General features: G+C 53.1%; 1 long non-coding RNA gene across 1 annotated transcript in view; it reads right to left on the reverse strand.

Annotated features, from left to right (window-relative positions):
* Nucleotides 1–2,367: 2,367 nt before the first annotated feature.
* LOC149127885 (uncharacterized) overlaps nt 2,368–14,030 on the reverse strand; it is a 39,550-nt gene continuing 27,887 nt past the window's right edge. Inside the window, exon 2 of the long non-coding RNA XR_016229621.1 lies at nt 2,368–2,557. This is a non-coding gene — a long non-coding RNA (uncharacterized LOC149127885). The remainder of the gene's footprint in view (nt 2,558–14,030) is intronic.

Below are 14,030 nucleotides of genomic sequence, written 5' to 3' on the forward strand. Positions count from 1 at the left end.
GCTCCTCGCCACGTCCTGGCCGCACCTGAGTTCGTGGGCAGCTGCCTCACGGTGGCTGCCCATCAGGTGCCTCTGCCAGGTGCTCAGGCTCGCGGCTTCTCTGGCACTGAGCGCCACGGGCGGCTTCGCGCCCTCCTGTTCTCAGGAAAGTGCTGACTGCAAAAGTCTGCTTGTCAGGGCTAGAGGCTTCATTTTTCTCCCTGAGAAAAAGCATTCTGAATCCTGGGAACAGAAGGCAGATTTTGAAGTCCTTTTTTTTTTTTTTTTTTTTTTTTCCCTATCTTGCAGACTCAAGTTGGCTTCAGGTGCAAGCATTAAAGGTTCTCGCTCCTGGCGGGATCTCTTCCCTTCCAAGCCCTTCCCCCACCGCAGCTTCTCGAAGCCCCTGCTCAGCCTCCCCCTGCCCCCCAACCACTTCCTATGGCCTTCCTTCAGGCTCTCACATTTGTGCATTTGCGTATGCCTGGAATTCTCGCCTTCCCTTGCTACCTGGTTAATTTTGGGTCACCTGAGCTCTCATCTCAGTCCTCCCTACCATGAGCTCTCTGATTCTGGTGAAACCCTCACCCACCACTCCCCACTCGCCACAGATTCTGAGGGCAGGCCACTGGTCTCCAATTTGTCAGAGAGGTTATTTCATAAATGCTTTTCCCTCTCATTCGCAGGTCAATGAGTCCGAAGCTCCAGCACCTCATGGTCTGCTATTAAATATTTTGTTACATCCATTCCATTCTCCAGCGGTCACTTCTCAGCTCTCTAATTAGTCTTTCGTAAAAGCATCATCCTTGTTTCATAATTTTCTGTTCTTGTTTCATGAATATAATGTCCTCTATTATCTCCTCAAGGATGGTCAATATATTGCACTTGGTTTTGCTATAAAGGCCTGTGTTGATGGCTCTATCTCCCAGGTTTCCACCTGTCTAAGAACCAGCTGGTCTTGTTTATCACCTCGCTCTCAACGTGTTTTCATCGAATTTTCCATAAAGTGTTCATCTTCTGTGGCTGCGGGTTCTCACACGTGGCCAGAGGGCGTCTCCTCCCTGCAGTGTCAGGACAGGGTCGCTGTTCATTGTCCTCATACTCAACACTCCGCAACACTTCCCTCTCACATACGTTACCTCCATTTGTCTTCAACAGAGCAGAGAACCCTAGCAGCAGACAGGACAAGCACCACAGTCATCTTCATCCAACAACCAAATAAACTCCAGTTCTGAGAGACTGAGTCTCTTCTAAATCAAGCACTTCGTAGACTGCCAGAACCAAACTCAACCTGGACCACTTGACTAAGCATCCCACGCCCACCACACACAACACAGCTGCCCCTCCCGTGGCTCTGCTCAGAGGTTGGGTTGTGAGACAGGGTTTCCGGTGATAAGTGGCAAAAACCCAGTCCAAGCTAAGAGAAGCAAAAGAGAACTCACAGAACCCAGGAAAGGCAGAACCTGACTATGACGTTGGCTGGGCCCTGGGGCTCCCACGCTTTCAGGATCCTCCCTCTCCAGCTCATGCCCTCTGCTTCACTCTCTGCTCCCTCATGGCCTCTCAGATCCGAGCACCCACACCTCACCAGCTCTGCCCAGCCACTCACTCCCACCCCACGCCATGCCCCAGGAGAAACCTTCAGCTTTTAAAACCCTCATTGAGGGGGCCGGCACTGTGGCGCAGTGGGTTAGAGCCCCAGCCTGTGGCGCTGGCATCCATATGGGCACTGGTTCATGTCCCTCTTCCAGTCCAGCTCTCTGCTGTGGCCTGGGAGAGCAGTGGAGGATGGTCCAGGTCCTTGAGCCCCTGCACTCGCATGGGAGACCTGGAGGAGGCTCCTGGCTCCTGGCCGTTGCGGTCATTTGGGAAGTGAACCGAAAGAATGGAGGACCTCTCTCGCTCTCGCTCTCACTCTGGCTCTACCTCTGTCTGTAACTCTGTCTTTCAAATAAATAATATAATTATAAAAAAAAAAACCTGCATTGAGGACTCAGGTTGGCCTTGCTTGTGTGTCATACCAGACCCCCCAAGTCCATCCCTGTAGTGCTGGAGATGAGATGACACCACTGGCCCTGATCCAGATCCAGGCTCATCTAAACGTCGGTCCCCTTCCCAGGCCACCTAAAGGACTTCTCGAAAGGAGAGCCCTAGTCTGCCCTTCTCCCAGTGGGCCATCTCGCAGCATCTGTGTTGGATGGGGAGGAGCAAGGGGTAGCAAACGCGTGCAGAGACAGAGCTGTGTGCTATGAGCGCTGGCCAGGCTTCAGCCTGGTGTGCTGGGCAGCCTCTGGACAAGCATCAGGGAGACTGTAGGTTCGAATCCCAGCGCTGTGATGTAAGAGTTGTATGAACTTAGAAAAGAGACTTAGCAGGAATACTAGAATATTTGTTATTCTCTTGGGCAATATATTTGACTTGGCAGATAATAAGCACTCGGCAGTTGCAGCTCTATCCCCATTAACAGCTGTACGCAGTGTGTTTCCTTGCTAACTCTCCGGAAAGCACTGGTTCACAGCCGGGGCTGGGGGGCATCCCCAGGAAAGTCTTCAGTTATTTCACGATTTGTCATGAGAGCCTAAAAAAAAAAAAAAGTTTAACAAAAATTAGTTTAGTTCTTTTAGCTTAAAAATGATTCTATCGTGCAGTTCTTTAGGAAAAGGGGGACAGGATATCAAATAAACAGAAGCAAATAATGAAAACAGGTGTTCAGGACTTGAAGAGTGTCACCCCACTCCCACCCCACCAAAATGCGTCCAGTAGCTCAGAATTTGACAAGATTTGTAGACAGGGCTTCACTGTGGTTAAATAAAGTCATATGACTGTGCCTCAATCCAATATGACTGGCATCCTGATCTAGGACACGGAAGAGCCACCCGGGGCACAAGTCCCCAAAGGGACAACCAGGTAAAGAGGCAGGGAGAGACTTGACTAATGACAACGCCGCAGGGTAGACCAACTTGATCTTGGACTTCTAGCCTCCAGAGTTATGCGAAAGCTCTCAGGGCCTAAGCCCCGTGGCCGGTGGTGTTTTGTGTGGCAGCCCTGGAAGACAGCTGTACGGGTGTCACAACGCTAACCAAGGTAACAGCACTGCCGTGGTTCAAGAAGGCCGTTTCGATGCAAACCCTACCACACAGAGCTCAGATCCCGCCCCCACTCCCTCTCAAGTCCCTTGCAAACTTTAGTTACTGGGGAAATTGCTACAGCCGGCTAGCAGGCTGTCTATGTGAGACTAAGCTGCCTCCATTAGCCACAAGGGTTGCCTCTGAGCATCTCCTTTTAGCCTCTTCTTGTCCTGGCTTTGTCATTCCCAACATCCGTAGAGGCTTCACCCAGTGTCAGGGCCAAGGGATTGCTCTTCATGGGCCAGGCATGAGTTCCTCTATTATCAAAGGTTGGTTTGTCTATTTGAGAGGCAGAGTTACAGAGAGAAAGAGGGAGAGACAAAGAAAGAGAGAGAGGTCTTCCATGCACTGGTTCACCCCTGTGCAGCAACAGCCAGAGCTGGGCCAATCTGAAGCCAAGAGCCAGGAGCTTCTTCCGGGTCTCCCATGCATGTTCATGGGCTCAAGCACTTGCGCCATTTTCCCCTGCTTTCCCAGGCCATCAGCAGAGAGCTGGATGGGAACTGGAGCGGCTGGGACTTGAACCGGTGCCCATAGGGAACGCGGGCCCTCAGGCGGAAGCTTAACCTACTATGCCACAGTGCAGGCCCCTTGTTTCCTTGTTATTAAGGGGCTGTGCCAGCAGGAGACCCATTGCTTTCCTTATGCACTCATCTGGTGATGGACACCGTGGGTGACCAGTAACTTCTTGACCCTTCTTTCCTTTGTGAAGACAGTGAGAGAGCAGCCTCTGCTGTAGATCACCAGTACGAATTATATGCAAGCACGTGAGTGTCAGCACAGTGTGTGGTACATTAGGTGCTCAAACACTGGGGGCTACCGGCGCTTCTAGCCTGGACACCACAAGTCACACGAGGAGAAGGGACAAGGACAGTGGCTTGCAGCGTGTCAGTGTCCATGGATTGTGTGTGCGCCCCCACTGGTGCAGCTGGGGGCGGGACAAGGTGATGCCCAAGTCCCTCCCATTTAGACATCTACCATCAAGAGCGGCCTGGGACCACCCAAGCAGGCGAGACAAAGATCAGTCCAAGGAGATGGAGGACAAGAGCGGTGTGGGGACACTGAGGCTCGGCAACCTGTGAGACCTCCCCCAAGAAAGTCGCAGGGTCCCCCCCCGGGGGGGCTTAGAGACTCCTGGAGACCAGTCCTGCGTCAGGGCACAGCAGCCCGTCCTCAGCTTCTCTGCTCTCTATAACGGAAGCTTCACGACGATGTCAGCTTGCCAAGGAAGGCACTGAGGCTGGCGGAAGCCCAACAGCCTGCCCAAGACCACCAGCGCAGGAGTAAGAATTGCAACCCGCATCCGTCTGCAGCGGAAGCCCGAGTTCCTCCCCGTGGGCCCCGGGCTGCCTCGCACGCTGAGCGGGGATGCCTCTGCAAGGCTGTCTCTGGTGGCCGCAGAGGGGAGCCAGGAGCGCCCCCGAAGCGCGAACACTCAGGGGACCACGCCCCAAGCCCCGAAGTTGCCCAGGAGCTTGGGACTAGAGGCGACCTCAGCTTCCTCTCCTGGCACCATCCTTCCTCATGTGTGGAGGAGTGAGGGGCGCCCAGGCCAGCTCCAGCCAGCCTCCTCCGTGCTGTCTTTGTCTCTCTTGCTGAAGGCGGTGCCGCTGCCGCAAATCCCTGGGGCTTTCTCTCCGCAGAAATCACCTGCCTGGCTGCCTGGCTGCCTGCCCGCGCCCCCCAGGGACCCTCGCCGGCTTCCCTGGGCGAGGCCATGGGGACGGTGCTCGGCTTCCTCTGCGCTCCCGAAATCTTTGAAGTGATTTTTCTCTTCCACTCCCCGAGGCCTTCGCTCTGGCCCTGGTGCTGTCGGAAGCTGTGGGTGAAGGTTTTCCGTTTAATTTCATTTTTCATCATTTCTACCTCTTTCGGATGGTTCACATCGGAGGGCCTCGGTGGATTAACTGGCCAATCAGATTCCATTATGAGCCCAAGTAGTTCTTATCATTAAACCTGTAATTTATTTCTTCTGTGTTTCATAAAATGTGAAATATGACCGTTCTCCGGGAGCTTGAAGAGTGGAGAGACGCTCCATTAAGTCCAGCATAGCTCCTCCCGTTGAGGCCGTAATTATATGCGGGTTTCTTTTCACAGCTAAGTTTCTACTCGCTGATGCTAACAAAAGAAATAAGCTTTTAATCCAAACATAATTAATATGAATTACCTCCCCAGTACACCCTAGCTTTGCACCATTAAACTTAATTTTTGTTTTGCATGATAATTGTGTTAGCATTACCGTTTATAGGAGAACTCAGGGACCCTCACCTTTGCTTTCAGTCAAGACCAAAGGGACCGGAAACGACTTGGTCTCCCCCGGGGCCAGCCCGAAGCCTGTCCCCAGACCTCCTGGCTGGTCCCATGCAGGCTCTGAGGCTGGGGGACGTCGGGGCCGTGGGCTGTATTGCCGGCCGCACACCTGGCTCCAACAGAAAAAAAAGACACAGGTTCCTCCCACATTGGAGGATTTGCTTCGCAGGAGACAGGCTCAGCTGCCCTAACCGTGCACGCCACCGCCACCACCATCATCATCGCTACCGTCACCGCCGCTGTCATGACCACGATGGCTATTATTTTTCCTAACACTAATGAGGATCTCCCTATTCCCCTGCAGCACGCCCAGCTCCCCTGCTCCTGGTGAGTTTCCACAACTCTGGGGACTCTGGGCTCTGAATGATTGAAGCAGCGCCCTGCAGAGGGAGCCCCAAAGCCCAGGTTTCTTTTCCTGTTGCACTGGGGAGACACTGTTCCGGCGGGTTTCCTCACCTCTCACTTCCGGGCACCGCCGGCTGCTTTGTCTCCCGTTCTACTTGATGAGGCTCACTCATTTCTGGTCGTCTCAGCAGTCACAGTCTTTCACTCATGAAAGACTTCTTGAAATACCTACTGGGGAGTAGGACCTGTAAGGACTGATACAAGAATACCACCAAGAGTCCACGTAAAACAGTGAAAAGGTCTTTATTTTGATACAGAAACAGCTGGTCCATGCATATTTTTCATACTATTAATCTTCCATAAGCTATTTTTTTTATTTTATTTATTTTTTTGACAGGCAGAGTGGACAGTGAGAGAGAGAGAGACAGAGAGAAAGGTCTTCCTTTTGCCGTTGGTTCACCCTCCAATGGCCGCCGCGGCCGGCGCACTGCAGCCGGCGCACCGCGCTGATCCAAAGCCAGGAGCCAGGTGCTTCTCCTGGTCTCCCATGGGGTGCAGGGCCCAAGCACTTAGGCCATCCTCCACTGCACTCCCTGGCCACAGCAGAGAGCTGGCCTGGAAGAGGGGCAACCGGGACAGAATCCGGCGCCCCGACCGGGACTAGAACCCGGTGTGCCGGCACCGCTAGGCGGAGGGTTAGCCTAGTGAGCTGCGGCGCCGGCCCCATAAGCTATTTTTAAAGACACTTATTCATTCACTAATTTATTTATTTGAAAGGCAAAGCAGCAAGGGAGGAGACACACACACAGACACACATACACACACACACAGATCTTCTATCCGCTGGTTCAGTCCCCAAATGGCCACAGCAGCCACGTCTGGGCCAGGCAGAAGCCAGGAGCGTGGAGCCCCATCCAGGTCTCCTATGTGAGTGGCAGGGGCCCACGTCCTGCTGTTTTCCCAGGCACATTAGCAAGAAGATGGGCAGTAAGCGAAACAGCCAGGACTTGAACTGGAGTTCTGATTGGGAACATGGGGGTCGCAAGCACCAGCTTAACCCACGGAGCCACGACCCTGACCCCGCCATGAACTTTGTGAAGACCCTTTTTACAAAAAAAAAAAAAAAAAAAAAAACACTTTCCTTCGCTTCTGCGTCCTTGGCTTTCTGCACCGTCTCTCACACCCAGGAAGCAGCCTTTCTTGATGCCCACATTTTTCTGACCTGTGGACAGCCCCCAGGGCTGGAGGTGGCCTGGAGGGGATCTTCAGCCTCTCCCCCTGCCTCTGGGCAGCCCCACTTAGTGAGGCCGGCCCCTGAGCCTCGTCCACATTGCCATCTACAGTCATCCAGTCCCAAAATGCTGTCAGGAAAGACGCACCTCTTACAGCACCCCCTTGAAGAAAAGCCAGAAAATAAAAGGAATATGGATGGAAAAGAAAATATCCTGGAGGCAGGACGCAGGACATCTCAGTGGAGTCTGCAGAAGGAGCTAGAGCAGCCAGCCCAGCTCCTGGCCCTTGGCGATCGGCACTGGGGACCCAGACCCCTTGTCCGCACCTGCCTTGCCTTCTCCCCTGAGCTAAGGCTATGGCCAGAGGAAGCGAAGACCCACACCTTTCCAGCTTACCAGGCCCAAGAGGAAAGGGTCCAGTGCTCTCCCTGGCAGGAGTGGATTTGTGTCCCGTGTACATCGGCCGCTGTGAGGTGCTGTATGCTGATGTCCCTAGGCCCCTGTGCAGGAGAGGCACTGGGTATCCACAGAGAGTTGGTCTCTGAAGATGGACACTTCAGGAGCATAGACGAGTCACCGCACCTCTCTGGCTCAGTTAACCCACTGTAAATGGGAGCAATTGTACAACTTACCTTGGGGAGTTGCTGTGAGTTTGCATAAGCTCACACGTATAAAGGAGTCTGAACAATGCCTATCACGCCTTTATTAGGTAGGCAGATACTAGGTCTTTTTATTTATTTTTTATTTATTTTAATTTTTTTGACAGTCAGAGTTAGACAGTGAGAGAGAGACAGAGAGAAAGGTCTTCCGTTTTCCGTTGGTTCACCCCCCCCCAAGTGGCCACTACGACCAGCGCATTGCGGCCGGCACACTGCGCCAATCCGAAGCCAGGAGCCAGGTGCTTCTCCTGGTCTCCCATGTGGGTGCAGGACCAAGGACCTGGGCCATCCTCCACTGCACTCCCGGGCCACAGCAGAGAGCTGGACAGGAAGAGGAGCAACCGGGACAGAATCCGGCGCCCCAACTGGGACTAGAACCCAGGGTGCCGGTGCCGCAGGCAGAAGATTAGCCTAGTGAGCCGTGGCGCCGGCCAGCAGTTACTAGTTCTTAAAACACTTTTTCTATTTGTTGGCAATGAACTGGGTTTTTCCCAAGTTCACTTTCATATTTTGAAATTGCCATGATGTCAGGGCCAGTGCTGTGGCTTGGTGGCTAAAGCCACGGCCTCCAGTGCCGGCATCCCATATGGGTGCTGGTTAGAGTCCTGGCTGCTCCATTTCTGATCCAGCTCTCTGCTATGGCCTGGGAAAGCAGTAGAAGATGGCCCAAGTCCTTGGGCCCCTGCACCCACGTGGGGGACCCGGAGGAAGCTCCTGGCTCCTGGCTTCGGATCAGCGCAGCTCTGGCCATTGTGTTATTTGGGGAGTGAACCAGTGGATGGAAGACCTCTCTCTCTCTCCCTTTTTCTTCCTCTCCCTCTCTCCCTCTCTTTGTAACCCCGACTCTCAAAGAAAATAAATAAATGTTTAGAAAAAAATGTCATGGTGCCATAGTAAATACTAGGCCATCAGACTCTTATCATACATCCTATTGCATAAAGACCCAAACTTGTTTAGACAGGGACTTTAATGAAATCCTCTTCTTAAAAAAAATATGTTTGTTTGCTTAAAAGGCAGAGATACAGAGACAAATCTTCATCCACTGGTTTGCTTCCCAATTGGCTGCAACACCTCAGTCTGAGCAAGACCAAGGCCAGGAGCCAGGAACTCCATCCAGGTCTCCTACGTAAGTGGCAGGGCCCCAGGTACTTGCACCACTTTCCACTGCCTTCCCAGGCACATTAGCAGACTGCTGGATCAGAAGCAGGGCAGCTGGGACTCAAGCCAGCCCTCCAATATGGGATGTCAGAGTGGCAAGCTGCAGCTTAACTCACAGTGGTGCCACAGTGCCAGCCTCTTTCTAGTAAAGTAGGGGTCAGCATTGTGGTGTAGTGGGTAAAGCCCCAGCCTGCAGTGCCGGCATCCCACATAGGTGCCGGTTCAAGTCCCAGCTGCTCCACTTCCCATCCACCTCCCTTTAATGGTCTGGGAAAATCAGTGTAGGATGGCCCAAGTGCTTGGGCCCCTGCCACCCACATGGAAGAACCAGATGAAGCCTCTGGCTCTTGACCTTGGCCTGGCCAGGTCTAGGCCATCAGCCATCTAGAAAGGGAACTAGTGGCCGGCACCGCGGCTCAATAGGCTAATTCCCTGCCTGTGATACCAGCACACCAGGTTCTTGTCCCAGTCAGGGCACCAGATTCTGTCCTGGTTGCCCCTCTTCCAGGCCAGCTCTCTGCTGTGGCCTGGGAGTGCAGTGGAGGATGGCTCAAGTGCTTGGGCCCTGCACCCCATGGGAGACCAGGAGAAGTACCTGGCTCCTGGCTTCGGATCAGCGCGGTGCGCCAGCTGCAGCGGCCATTGGAGGGTGAACGAACGGCAAAAGGAAGACCTTTCTCTCTCTCTCTCTCTCTCACTGTCCACTCTGCCTGTCAAAAAATAAAAAAAAAAAAAGAAGCATCCTATGTGTTGCCATTTCCCAAAACTCTGTTCTGCACAAACGTTAATGCTTGGGGATGGTAATAGATGATGATGGATAAAGGACTCCAGGGTGAAATAAGCTGAGAAGCAAAGATTGCGCCACACAACTGCTCAGACCCTCCGCGCTCACACAGCTGTGCAGAGGGCCTTGTCAGGGCCGGTGCTGTGGCGTGGTGGGTCAAGCCACGGCCTTGCCTACGGCACCAGAGATTTCCCAAACACATGTGACACGGATTTGAGTAACATCCCCCAAAACACACTTGGAAAATCACCACTCCACAGTTTGTATTCTCCCTATCATAAGCATGTCTGTATTCTCCATACACTCCTTTATCGCATCCTTTTAAGTCACTCACTGTATAATAATCCACTAAGAAGATGTGACCCAGATTAATTAACTACTCTGCGGTCATTAGGCATGTAGGTGAATTTCAAGTGTGTGCCAATATGAACAAAGCTACAACTGACATTGCTTTTTTCTTCTCCTTCTCCTTAGGCTCAACAGCAATGCAACCATGTTCAGGTTTGATTTCCGGGGCCAGATTCCTGGAAGAATTACTAGGTCAAAGGAAATTGCCTGGTGCCGATGTGTGTTCGGGCAGCTCTGTATCCATTTTCGCTCCCCAGCACTGTGTGACAGAGCCCACATATCACACCCATGGGGAAGCAAGTGGCCAACGGGCTCCAAGTGGGGCGCTGACGGTCACTTTCAGCACCCTTCATCGGCACCGCCCCGATGACAGCCTCTGCAGCTGTCAGAGCCAATGCCAGCCCTTCCCCGTGCGCGTGCTCCTCAGTCTCTCTCTCCCCCAGAGCCCAAGGCACAGACACGCAAGCAGCTCCAGGTTCCGGGTTGATCCCACAGGGTGAAGCCTGCACCAGCATCAGTGTTCAACCCACAGCAAGCCAAGGGGGAGAGACCCTGATCAGTCGCATCCGCCCTCTTCCGTGATGTAAATTCTCCCATCTGTCTGTGCAAGGTCTCTGAACTTGGCCTTGGGAAAAGAAGTGCACCACAGGCTCCATGGCTCCATACCCAGGCCTGGATTCTGCACCCACACCCCGGGTTCCAGGATGCCCCAAGCCTGGGCTGGAGTGCTGCCTACTCATCCAGTACGGGACTGCAGCTAGATTCGCTACTGAAGTGGATGGGGTCTAACAGCCAAGGACCCCGGCCCAGAGACACCTTGACCTGTGTCATCAACTCAGGCTGACCAGCCATGCAGCAGCTCTCTCCCCCTCCCCTCCATTCTGGCTATGACGTGCCTCCAGCCTCTCCTCCTCTTCCACATCACTTTGACACTCACGGGGCTCCCGACCCCACTTTTTTTGCTTCCAGTTTCCCACGGAGCATTTACCCCAAGGAAATGATACCACATTCAATTTTACTAGAGAACTACTTAGGATAAGCTTTTTATGGCATACTCTCTCGCTCGCTCACTCTCGCTCTCGATTTCTTTCTCTCTCTCCTCTGCCTCCTCCCTTGCAGGTGCACCCGTCTCCTGATCACTCAAGCCTGTGGGTGGACCCTGACCCCCTGCTGCCTTCCATTCCTGGGACAGACCAGGTACCGCTGTCCCCAACTCAGCGTGGCCAGCGTGTCCTTAACTCCAGAGCTGACACTGTCAGATTTCAACCGAATTCTTAGCCGGAACACCTTGCTGTGTGCACCACCCATCTAGCTAGATAAGCCACAGCTTCCTACTCCAAAATTACCGCTGGGATTCACCCAGGTCCCTTGGGAACCCCTGTTGCCACCCAAGCCCTGTCATGAAGGCCAAGTGGAGTCTCAGCAAGAAGCCGTCTCGCCAGCACAGCACACCCTTTGGCCGGGGGGAGAAGGGGGTCTCTGCGTCTTCCCTTGCTTCTCACAGTCAGTGGGGTCCACCTTTGAGGTGTGGTGTGTCCACCTCCGCCAGGAGGAATGGCTGGGATCATGGAGGAAGAGGGCAAAAGCCAAGCAAACAAACACAAAGTTCAGAGTGTTACAGGCCTAGGTGCCTTGAGCTTCATCCCAGGTGCTTGGCCCTGCAGAGGCAGGCTTTCAAAGCTGACGCACACATACAGTACACAGGTAAGAGCAGCGTTCATTTAAAAGGAAAGGAGAGTGACTACGCATTCGGGCAGGAGTGTGGCTGCCCCACACTGAGAGCCACCTGTCTCTAGTAGGTCAGTGAGATGCCTGGGAGGATGGGGTGGGGGTGGGGGAGGGGGCAGAGGAGGATCCAGAAGCCAAGAGCAAAAGGAGCCCCCCCCCCCCGTTACCGGTCTTTTTCATGAGCCATGGGGTGGTCCCCTGATTGAATATACAAATGGGGTAGTGTTTACTGTGTATGCTTCTGGGGTCTCATGTGTGGTGGTTCACTCCCAAGTGGCCATCATGGCATCTCTTCCTTCCTAGGCCTGGATGATATGCAGGTGCATCATGGGAAAATGGGAGTAGTGGATTGACAGGTAAGGAGGGGGAGTTACAATACAGGGCTGGCAGATATTGGGATTCCAGCTCACCTATTCCTACCTAATCTTCCTGCCTACTTCCCCCATATCAAAAGGAAAAGGAGAAAATGGAAAGGCACAACATGAGAGGGTCTCCAAAACAGTTCATAGAAAAGGTGTACTGGGGCCGGCGCTGTGGCATAGTAGGTAAAGCCACCACCTGCAGTGTCGGCATCCCATAAAGGGCACTGGTTCAAGGCCTTGCTGCCCCACTTCCAATCCAGCTCTCTGCTACAGCCTGGGAAAGCAGTGGAAGATGGGCCAAGTCCTTGGACCCCTGCACCCACATGGGAGACCCGGAAGAAGCTCCTGGCTCCTGCCTTCGGATCGGCACAGCTCCAGCCATTGCAGCCATCTGGGGAGTGAACAGGTGGATGGAAGACCTTTCTCTCTCTCTCTCTCTCTCTCTCATTCTCTCTCTCTGTAACTCTTTCAAATAAATAAAAAGATGTACTATGAAAATAGTTTTCAAATTTTTAAAACAGATTTATTTATTTGAAAGTGAGATTTACAGAGAGAGGCAGAGGAGGTTGGGGGAGACAGAAATCTCCCATCCACTGGTTCACTCCCCAGATGGCTGTGACAGCTAGAGCTGATCTGAAACCAGGAGCCAGGAACTTTTTCCGGGTCTCCTACATGGGTGCGGGGGCTCAAACACTTGAGCCATCGACCACTGCTTTCCCAGGCCATCAGTAGGGAGCTGGATGGGAAATGGAGCAACCAGGACTCAAATAGGTGCCCAGATGGGATACTGGCTCCTCAGGGAGCAGCTTTACCTGCTACACCACAGTGCCAGCCCCTTGAGTTGTTTTGCACCATAAACTTTTTGGATTCCATATAAACTTTTTTTCCACGAATTTTTTGAAGCACCCTGGTAAGACGTATCAGAGGATGACAGCATGTTTGTGAGGACCCCTACTATCCCACTGAGAGTTCTAGACCCTAACAAACAGAACGATGACTGGATTACTTTTGGGGTCTCCCAGGATCCACACCCCAGCGGAGTGCTCTGTTACCCATCCAAGGATGCGTAGGAAAGAGTTAATGGCACCGTGCGTGCGCGAAAGCAGGGCGGACGCCTAGCAGTGTTACAAGGCAGCAGATGGAGCCCCACATTTTTACCGAAGGCAATCTATTCTGGGCTCGGCCTCAGTCTGCGAGTTGCTCTTCCCCCAAATCTGGTGGAGCTCAAACACCTCCACCCTGTGGCAGTGCAGGGGCACCGTGAGGAGCAGCGGGCAGGCAGCAGGCAGGGAGAAGCCAGTGCTAGGATCATGCAAATCGAAACCCCTGGTAAGAAGCGCCCGCGGTATTGGGCCGTGGAGGAAGCACCTTTCCCAGAGAGTGTCAGGGCCAAAGAGTCTTGACCTGAGCAAACCTTAAGGCGTCGCACAGGGACAAGGAGATATCCACAGTCAATACCAGGAACAGAGTGTCCTGCCTCTGCACAGCGCAAGTCACGAGAGAGAGAAAAAAAAAATGTAGCATACCCTGGAAAGAGAAAAACAGAGTAAATCATACCAAACGCCATCCCAGCCACACATGGTTTGGTTAATTCCTTAATGAGGATGGATGGTAATTAATATCAGAACTACACTGGATAATCATTGCATATAATTATGCTTGAGTTAGCCGTAAAGTAAATCACATATAGTTTGCATTGCATAGTGTTGAGTTTTCAATTCATCTTCCTGGTGGGGGTGGGGCACTTTTTGTAGGGTCCTTCATTGAGGCTCTCTCTCAGGAACACATACGTCACACGGAGCCCCCTGAGTGTGTCGCTCAACACTGCCGTGCTCAGAAGTGCCAACCCCAGGAGTCGCAGCCACGTAGAATTCGGCTTCACAGACTCATTCCTGCCTGCTAGCCCAGCCCAGAGCACAAGCTGCCGATGGGAATACAGGAGAGGCTACTGTCTGGGCCGCACCTGCTCTAACTTCAGGTCCCCACCTGTCCCTGGG

The sequence above is a fragment of the Oryctolagus cuniculus genome, chromosome 2, assembly GCF_051225735.1.
Source record: "Oryctolagus cuniculus isolate XC-2025 breed Fujian yellow rabbit chromosome 2, ASM5122573v1, whole genome shotgun sequence".
Classification (NCBI taxonomy): Eukaryota; Metazoa; Chordata; class Mammalia; order Lagomorpha; family Leporidae; genus Oryctolagus; species Oryctolagus cuniculus.